The sequence below is a fragment of the Apium graveolens genome, chromosome 11 (genome assembly GCF_009905375.1).
Source record: "Apium graveolens cultivar Ventura chromosome 11, ASM990537v1, whole genome shotgun sequence".
Classification (NCBI taxonomy): Eukaryota; Viridiplantae; Streptophyta; class Magnoliopsida; order Apiales; family Apiaceae; genus Apium; species Apium graveolens.
In genome coordinates, this window is record NC_133657.1 from 162,391,723 (window position 1) to 162,399,487 (window position 7,765).

The 7,765-nt window shown below is 41.4% G+C and overlaps 1 non-coding gene across 1 annotated transcript; it reads left to right on the forward strand.

Annotated features, from left to right (window-relative positions):
* Window positions 1-7,447: 7,447 nt before the first annotated feature.
* Window positions 7,448-7,554, forward strand: LOC141699530 (small nucleolar RNA R71). Its single transcript, XR_012565983.1, has one exon. It is a non-coding gene; the product is annotated as a small nucleolar RNA R71 (small nucleolar RNA).
* Window positions 7,555-7,765: the final 211 nt, after the last annotated feature.

The following is a 7,765-nucleotide window of genomic DNA, read 5'->3' on the forward strand; positions in this document are numbered from 1 at the left end:
TCATAATATGAATAAGCACAACCAATACTGTGTTAACAGACAATCACCACACACTGAGGCATCGAAACGATTTAACTAAAGAAATTCATAAAAATAAATCCGTTAGAACCCCACGATAACGATTAGCCCATAATCGGACTCATCATCAACGTGGGTTCCGATGAAAGTATGGTATAATAAACATAGTCTTTATAATGAATAAATAATCAAACAAGTATGAAACAAGAGTATAGGTTGACGAATAAGAAAACTAGCATCCAAAGATACAACTTAAAATAAAGAATCCCAAGTATAAACTAGATCTTCTTCGCCTTGGTTGAATTGTGCTCTATGGTCTTCTTAAGCCTTCTCCTTAAACTCTGGTACATCTTGTTATGAAAAACGAACATAAGTTATGTATATATAGCATCCCATGCAGAGTAGAAGTCGAACGGATCAAAATTCCAGAAGTAACATGATTTTATTTTCCCAACCTGGCGCGGGCGCGCTGACATTCTACTCTTTGGGCGCGGGCGCGCGCTACTTCAGCGCGGGCGCGCCATCTCTCTGGAGAAATTTCTGACTTCTTTCTTTTCTTGCTGATTTGAACTGGTCTTTTCACGAGCTTTTATTCTGGACATCATCCTAGCATCAAATTAGCATCCCAACAGTGCTAATTCGCCTGTATTCCTGATAAATGCCTAAAATGCAAAAATTCTACAAAAACACGTTAAAAACACCAACAACTTGAGTACAAAACATCAATTCAAAGCTTTACAAAGCGTTATAAAGTGTCAAAAATGCCACTCAACATACCCCCAAACTTGAACCGATGTTTGTCCTCAAGCATAAACAGTCTCAAAGAACACGAAATAAAAATGCATGAATGCAAACTATATGAATGCAACGATCCCCATAGAATAACTAAACCAATCAACAAGCAACATCTCAACAAATGCGGTTTTTGCAATAAGATCAATCAAGCCCCATGAATCAACTTACAAGCCATAAACGTGCATGTGTGCAAATGCTTACAGATATACTATCATAACTAGATCAATAATCATGACTCACTTCTCATCAAAGCAATTGCAAGGTTATAAATTGAATAAAAGCTAGACTCAAAATAACTTATAGCACTTCAATTCTTATATTGGAGTTTTACATGGATTCATGCTTTTATTGTTAACACATAAATAACACAAATATGCTTATTTGATCGTGTAATGAGTGAGGTCCACAAAAGACTTATACAATAATACCCATGTAGCGAACGTTAGGTTAGTGGATCCCAGACTATAAAAAGCCTTAGGTCACTAGGCACAAAGTCCCCTAAGAACTTAATAACTCGAGTATTAAAGAGCCCAATCGTGATCAATTATGCATAACCACATATTTTTTTTCTGTTTTTTTTCACAAATTTCTGAACGAGTGTGTTTCGCTCCATCTCGTTCAACCCTAGACTACTCATATAAAATAAGTCGGCTACTAGCCATTTGACACCTAGCCACAACAACTAGCAATGAAATCCAATTTTCTCTAATTTTTAAATATCCATGTTATTTTATCATTAAGAGAATATCCTAAATTCTAAATATAAATAAGCGATTAAACTTCGATAAACAAATAAACCATGACCATGATCTAGCCCTCAAGAAACCTATAAGACTTAGTGAAATACAATTGTCTCTAGCATGCAAATCAACTCGATATGACTTAACATACTAAACACGACATTACTACACTAGCATCAATATCACAAATCAATCGGCAAAATCATCTAAGCGATCATGTTATTATGTAAATGCATGACACTGTATGATCAAACTATCATAAAAAAAACAAAAAAACTACTACATGGCCAATATGCATTTATATGAACTAAACTAGCATGAATATGCAAACTATATGCGACTCACACAAAACACATTAATCCTTAACTACTACCCCCAAACTTAAAATATTCACTATCCTCAGTGAAGGTAATAGCAAGGGATCAGACGTACCTAATCAGAACCATGATCATCACCCTCAAGGGGTGGAGTGTCAAGAGTGTCTGGAGGCGGATACACGGAATCCTCACCGAATACTGGCCACTGGATGTCAACTCCTATGGTTCTGAATGCAGTCCCCAATGCTTGGGTGAGGTCATGTGCAAACCTGCTATGGATGTCATGCATCGCATCCATCCTCCTAGCTAAATGCCTATACTACGGTGTACTCAAACCAGCACTGATCTGTGCTTCCTCCTGTTGCTGCTGCGATCCCAAAGGACTAGCCTCATCTCCCAACTGAGCTCTCCAAGCTGCTCGACGAGCCTGCGAAGTCCCACCAGTATAAGTCTGATCCGCTGGCCTTCTACCTGGCAGATGGTCATAAGAATATCCAAGCCCCTTAGGATCGGGCTTCCCACCATACCACTCTGTCATATTCAACAGCGTCGAACTATCAATCGGAGCACTGGGGAGCTGCAGCTGCTCATGTGCGGGCCAATGAACACCAACTGCCACACATAACTTCGTCACAATGGACGCATAGGGTATCGAACCCGTAATACTCCCTCGCAAGAACCTCAAAATACCCCGATGGATAACCATCCCAAGATCCACATAGTCTCCCTGCATAATACCTCACAATAAACGCGCACACTCCACAGTAATCTCATGCACCTGAGAAGATGGCATGATGTTAGCACAAATAACAGAATTCCATGCACGTGTAAACTTGTTCATGCACGAAGAAGGAAATGTGGCATACTCATTCGTGCCCTTCTTGAACTTCCAATGAGTCTCAGGCACACACAGGGTAGCAACAATCAAATCCAAGTTAAACTCCTCTGGAGTCTTCTCATTCCAATTCTCGTGCACCTCCTTCCTCTCGGGCTGCTCAATCACACTACGAATAGTCTCAGCACTATAGTCCACCGTCATCCCCCTCACCACGGTGAAATCGTTCTTCTCCGCCTTAGCATTAGCATAAACTCACGCACCACACTCATGGGCACAACAGCGGGTGTCTCGCAAAAAAACAACCCAACCCATCTCCAAGATCATCTCCAACAACTTACCATCTTTCCCCGATGGCAGAAAACCACCCTCCTTGGCTATAGGCTTTGAATGCAGCCTTACATACTCCGCCTCAGCCTCGGGAGTTGAAAACCTAGGCCTCACACCACCTGCACTCAAAAAATCAGTGGTGCTACTACTTACTCGAGTTTATTGTCTTTTTGGCGCCATTGAGATTGAATAGGTTTGAGAGAATAGAAGTTCGTAAGAGAGATTGTGTGTTTGAGAGTTTTGAGAAGTGATGGAGAAGTTTGTGTATAAGTGTATGTATATATAGGAGATTGAGAGAGAATTAGTTATGGAAAAGGAGTGGGAATTGATTATGGGAATAATGGGTTTAATGGATTTGATGTGGAGAGGAAAATTTGGGATGTGGGTGAGTGAAATTCGGGTGGGAATTGATTTTGTATTAGAATTCCCGAATTTATCTTCTTTTCTGCCTTATATTTTTTTTCAAACACAGGGACCCAGCGCGTCCGTGCGCTACCTTGGCGCGGGCGCGCCGTGCTTCTGACTTTTCAGCGCGTCCACCCCACTAGGCTGCACGGGCGCGCACAGTTTCGGGAGTTTCAGCGCGGCCGCCCCGCTCTACAGCGTGGGCGCGTTGTGCTACTGTAGTTGGTCCTGATTTTTTCTGTTTTCCTATTTTTTTTGTGTTTTTCTCTTTTTTTTCTGCTTCCTCTACCTACTAATGTACAACAAACTTGGGTTGCCTCCCAAGAAGCACTTAGTTTACGTCGTTAGCTTGACGTAAAATCTCGAGATCAAGTAGACAATAAAACGGCACTAACCACCTCACGGTTTGCCGTATCCCCATAGTAGTGCTTCAACCTCTGACCATTTACCTTGAATTCTTGGCCTGGATCATTCTCAAAAATCTCCACAACTCCATGCGGAAACACGATTTTGATTATGAAAGGCCCGAACCATCTCAATTTCAATTTTCTAGGAAAAAGACGGAGACGAGAGTTAAATAACAGAACTTGTTGTCCCGACATAAATAACTTGAGCACCTGACCCTTATCGTGTCACCTCTTGACTTTCTCCTTGTACATTTTATTATTTTCATACGCTTGAAGCCGAAATTCGTCGAGTTCATTCAATTGAATCATTCTTTTCTTACCAACTACATCCAAATCAAGGTTCAACTTTTTCAAAACCCAATACGCTTTATGCTCGAGCTCCACATGCAAATGACACCCCTTACCATAAACCAACTGAAAGGGCGACATTTCCAACGGAGTCTTGTATGCTATTCTATATGCCCAAACAGCTTCATTAAGCTTCAAAGACCAATTTTTCCTTAATGGACACACAACTTTCTCTAGAATATGCTTGATCTCCCAATTAGACACCTCAGCTTGACCATTAGTCTGAGGATGGTAGGCTGTAGCAATGCGATGATTCACATTATACCTTTGCATCATGACAGTGAACTTACGATTGCAAAAATGCGATTCCTCGTCACTGATTATGACTCTTGGAGTCCCAAATCTTGTGAATATCTGCTATAAAGAAAATTAAGCACTACCTTTACATTATTTGTCGGCAAAGCCTTGACTTCAACCCATTTCGACACATAATCGACTGCCAGCAAGATATACTGATTATTGCAAGATGAGACAAACGACCCCATTAAGTCGATTCCCCAAACATCGAAGACTTCAACCTCGAGAAGCACAGTAAGAGGCATCTCATCCCTCTTGGAAATATTACCCACATGCTGGCATCAATCATACTTCAAAACAAAGTGATGCGCATCCTTAAACAATGTAGGCCAGAAGAATCCCGCTTGAAGGACATGAGCTGCTGTCTTCTCTCCACCATAGTAGCCTCCATAAACAGTCGAATGACAGTTCGCTGTATGGAATACATCTCATGATGATTTGTTCAGCTCCTTGCCTAAACAGATATGTTTCATCCCACATGTACCACTTCACCTCATGAAAAAACTTCTTCCTTTCAGCGTACGACAAGTCTGGAGGTATGATATTACTCACAGGGTAGTTCTCAATGTCTGCAAACCACGGTTCTTCCTCTTACACTCCAAACAGCTGCTCATCGGGAAAAGACTCATTTATCAATATCTTATCCTGTGAAGTTGCACTTGAATCTTCCAAATGAGAGAGATGATCATCGACTTGATTTTCAGTACCTTTTTTATCATTGATCTCTAATTCAAACTCTTGAAGTAAAAGAACCCATCTAATCAATCTAGGCTTCGAGTCCTTCTTCGAGACGAGATGTCGAATTGCAGCGTGATTAGTGAAAACTGTCACCTTCGTCCCAAGCAAATAAGATCGAAACTTCTCAAAATCGTAGGTAATGGCCAAAAGTTCTTTCTCAGTAGTAGTATAATTTAATTGAGCACCATTGAGGGTCTTACTAGCATAGTAGACCACATGAAATATCCCCTTAATATTTGTTATCGTCCATCCAATTTTTGATTTGAACTCTCTCAGAATTCTTAAGAGGTTTTCCTCATCACTACCTGAAAGGTCAGATGCAATAATCACAGGCAAGGTAGATGCATCACCTAAAAAGCATACCTTAAATATTCAGGCAATGGTTTAAGCTCAAGTGTAGGAGCTTCTTCAATGGATGGCTTAAGGCACTTTGGAGATTTGTCCAGCTCCTCCATTCCAAGAGATTCAAACGGCATATCCATCTTCTGCTTCCGGGGATAAGCATTCAAATATTGCAACTGCTCATCACCTTCATCATCTTCACTATCTGAATTCCCCAACAAGGCCTTCTCTAAGGCATCAGACCTTAGCAATTGATCAAGATCTGAAGTAACCACAGAATCGATCAACTCCACCTTTAAGCACTCCTCATTTTTCGTAGGGAATTTCATGGCATTAAACACATTAAAAGTTACATCCTGATCCAACACTCGCATGGTGAGCTCACCCTTCTACACATCTATCAAGGTTCGGCCAGTAGCCAAGAAAGGTCTTCCCAAGATTATGAGAATCTTCTTATCCTCCTCAAAATCAAGAATTACAAAATCAGCAGGAAAGATGAGTTTATCCACCTTGACCAAGACATCCTCAACAATGTCTCATGGATATGTAATAGAACGGTCGACCAACTGTAAGGTCATATAAGTAGGCTTTGGATCAGGTAAGTCCAGCTTCTTAAAGATTGATAAAGGCATCAGATTAATGCTAGCTCCCAAGTCACATAAGCATTTGTCAAATGATACTTTTCCAATGGTGCAAGGAATAGGGAAGCTTACAGGATCTTTAAGCTTCAGAGGCAACTTCTGTTGCAGCACAACACTGTACTTCTCCATGAGAGCAACTTTCTCTAAGTCATCAAGCTTCACCTTCCGAGAAAGTATACCTTTCATAAACTTCGCATAACTAGGAATCTGTTCAAAAGCTTCAGTGAAAGGTATGTTGATGTGAAGTTTCTTGAACACCTCCAGAAACTTCTAAAACTTCTTATCCAACTTTTTCTTCTGTAACCTCTTAGGAAAGGGAGGTGGAAGATAGATCTGCTTCTCCCCTGTATTACCCTCAGGAGGAGTGTGTTCAAAAGTAGTCTTCCTTGGTTCCACTTCATCTTCCTTCTGCACTTCTTCTTCAGCTACAGCTTCTTCATCCGAAACTTGAGAGTGTTCGGGATTCGTAACCTTCCCAGACCTTAATGTAATTGCCTTTACCTGCTCCTTAGCTTCCCTCTTTCCTGGTACTTCAGTATCACTAGGGAGTGTACCAGGTTGACGATTAAGCAAGGCATTGGCAATTTGTCCAATTTGATTTTCCAAGGTCTTGATAGATACCGCTTGGCTCTTGCACATGAGCCTCAACTCTTCCAATTCAGATTTTTCATTAAAATGTTGCAGCTGGAGTTGTTGCTTTGGTGCATATTGCGGTTGCTGAAACCCAAGGGGGTTGTATTGCTTTTCTGGATACTATTGATAAGGCTGCTGAACCACATTCTGAGTGTTGCTCTAGATAAAGTTAGGATGATTGCGGTTGTTGGGATGATAGGTGGCTGGTACAGGTTGCTGCGACCTCTGAAAGTTGCTCACGAACTGAGCTGATTTACTAGAAATGGCACACTGATTAGTCTCATGGGCACCAGCATAAAGCTCACAAACACTAGTGATATGATTAACTCCATAATTAGACAGAGAATCCACCTTCATCGTCAAAGCCTTAAGTTGAGTAGCTATAACAGTAGCTGCATCTAACTCCAGAATTCCTGCTACCTTGCCCTGAGATAGTCTCTGAGTAGGATTCTGGTATTCATTAGCAGCCATCAGTTCAATCAATTCATAAGTTTCATCATAGCTTTTAGCCCACAAAGCTCCTCCTGATGCTGAATCAATCATGGGTCTAGAAGTAGCACCCAAACCATTATAGAAACATTTAATGATCATCCAGTCAGGCATCCCATGATGACGACACTTCCTAAGAATCTCCTTATAATGATCCCAAGCCTCACATAAAGATTCTTCAGATTGCTGAGCAAATTGAGTAAGTATGTTTCTGATTGCAGCAGTCTTCGCCATAGGAGAGAATTTAGTTAAAAACTTTTGAGCAAGATCCTCCCATTTGGTGATAGACCCTGGTGGCGGCGCGCGTGGGGGCCCGTGAAGGACAGTCACACACGCGCCTGACAGCGCGTGTGCGCGTGGGGGCGCGTGGATTTGCTTCTTTCGGCGCGTGCGGGCGCGTGCTTTATCAGAATGAGGCGTTTTTGGTGCC